The following is a 2,779-nucleotide window of genomic DNA, read 5'->3' on the forward strand; positions in this document are numbered from 1 at the left end:
AATTTTTCGTGGTGGGAAACTATTTTGATGAGTGCTTGGACAACTTGGACAATGTATTGGCAAGATGTGAGGAAACAAACTTAGTTTTGAATTAGGAGAAATGTCACTTCATGGTCGAGGAAGGCATAGTCCTCGACCACAAAATTTCAAAGCATGGTATTGAGGTCGATAAGTTCAAAATTGAGGTTCCCCCTACATCCGTGAAGGGAGTGAAGAGCATTTTGGGTCATGCGGGGTTCTACCGCTAATTCATCAAGGATTTTTCTAAGGTGGTAAACCCCTTGTGCAAACTTTTGGAGAAATATGCCAAGTTCCATTTTAACGAAGATTGTATGAAGGCATTCGAATTGCTCAAGTTTGGAGCTTACCTATTATCACCGCACCAAATTGGAGCTTACCTTTTGAGCTCATGTGTGATGCAAGTGAAGTGGCGGTTGGAGCAGTGTTAGGGCAATGTATCAACAAAATCTTCCATCTCGTCTACTATGCTAGTAAGACTATGAATGATGCCTAAGTCAACTACACAGTGACTGAAAAAGAGCTCCTTGTTATTGTTTTTGCTATGGAGAAGTTCTGCTCGTACTTGATAGGTACAAAGGTGATTCTTCACACCGACCATGCGGCGCTTCGATATTTGATGAGCAAGAAAGATTTTAAAGCAAGACTAATGCGGTGGGTGCTTCTTTTGCAAGAGTTTGATCTAGAGATTCAAGACCGCAAATGTAGTGAAAATCAAGTGGCAGACCACTTGTCTCGCTTGGAGGAGGAGGGGAGGCCACATGATGGCCTTGAGATAAATAATTCATTTCCCGACGAGCAACTCCTAGCCATTTCTATGACCGGGATGCCATGGTTCGCTGACTTAGCAAATTATCTTGTGAGTGGCATTGTACCGAATGCGTTCTCTTCAAACCAAATGAAGAAGCTCAAACGGGATTGCCTTGACTAGTATTGGGATGAGCCTTATCTCTTTCGGATTTGTACCGATGGTGTGATTCAACGATGTGTACCGGAGGAGGAACAAATGGAAATTCTTGAGGTTTGCCACTCTTCGCCATATGGTGGTCACCATGGTGGAGCTAGAACAGCAACAAAAGTGTTGAGTTGTGAATTCTATTGGCCTACTCTTTACAAGAACGCTAGCGATCTCGTCAAGCATTGTGATGAATGTCAAAGGGCCGGTGGGATTTCTAAGAAGAATGAGATGCCCCTCACCACCATCTTGGAGATTGAAATTTTTGATGTGTGGGGCATTGATTTCATGGGTTTGTTCGTGAGCTCTTGTGGGAACACTTACATATTGGTAGCTGTGTATTATGTGTCAAAATAGGTTGAATTCATGGCTTTACCCAACAATGAAGCTCGAAGTGTGGTGGCATTTTTGAAAAAGAACATCTTCACGAGATTTGGTACTCCAAGGGCTATTATTAGTGATGGGGGGTCGCACTTTTGTAACAAAACTTTTGATACCTTACTCGCAAAGTATAGTGTCAATCACAAAGTGTCGACTCCCTATCATCCTCAAGCAAGTGGGCAAGTCGAAGTCTCCAACCGGGAGATCAAGAGTATTTTGTTGAAGACTGTGAATGCCAACTGGACGGATTGGTCAAAGAAGCTTGATGATGCTCTTTCGGCTTATAGGACGGCTTACAAAACACCGATTGGTATGTCTCCATATCGGTTAGTGTTCGGGAAAGCTTGTTACCTACCAGTGGAACTTGAGCACAAGGTTATATGGGCATTGACGAAGCTTAATCTTGAATGGGATGTCGCCGCCAACTTAAAGGTGGCACAATTGAATGAGCTTGATGAATTTCGATTCCATGCATATTCAAGTTCGTCCTTGAACAAGGACAAGATGAAGTACCTCCATGACAAGTACATCCGGAACAAGGAGTTCAAAGAAGGAGACCTTATGCTATTGTTCAATTCTCGGTTGCGAATGTTTCCGGGAAAGTTGAAATCCAAGTAGAGTGGTCCATTTGAGGTTTGCATGTGACACCCTTTGGTGCATTAGACTTGAAGAACAAGAATAATGGGGTGTTTAGAGTCAATGGTCACCAGGTGAAACATTATCTTGGCAAAATTGATGATGGCCACGTTGTGGCGTTAATTTATTTCAAGTGATTAATGGTAACCTGCGTCATGTCGCGACGTTAAATCAGGCGCTTCTTGGTAGGCAACCCATGTGTCTTTTTCTTTTTCTTTTTCATTAGATAGGCTTTGTTCTTTGCTAACTAGTTTTGAAGTGTATGCAGGAATGGATGTGCATTGCAGGGACTATGTCAAAATTTGGCTAAATGTTGACAAAGTACGGACCGTGCATTAATTGTGCGGACCACACAATTCTAAAGGCAGCAGCAAAAATCACTCTACGACCGCACAATTCTGTGTGCGGTCGCACAACTGGAAGACCAAAAATTGCAAGTTCTCTGAAGTTGGCCTGTCAAAATTCATAGCCAATCTGCGGCCGCACACAAAATTGTGCGGTCCGCACAAATTTTGCGGCCGCACTCACTTTTATGCGGATCGTAGAGTTGCTTCAAGGTCCAGGTAAAAAAAAGTGCGGTCCGCACTCAAAATTGTGCGGCCGTACTCGCCTTAGGTTTGGGGCGACTTGGTCAACCTATAAATAAAACCTCAAGGCACTATTCACAACTTTACCACTCTGAGTTCTTGAACCCTGAGCAAACACAATGCACGATCAATTAGTTCATAATCTTCCTTCATTTCATCAGTGTAGACTCTTATCTGTATCCTTCATAACTGGTATGTTCAC

Source organism: Nicotiana tomentosiformis, chromosome 4 (genome assembly GCF_000390325.3).
Source record: "Nicotiana tomentosiformis chromosome 4, ASM39032v3, whole genome shotgun sequence".
In the NCBI taxonomy this organism is placed as follows: Eukaryota; Viridiplantae; Streptophyta; class Magnoliopsida; order Solanales; family Solanaceae; genus Nicotiana; species Nicotiana tomentosiformis.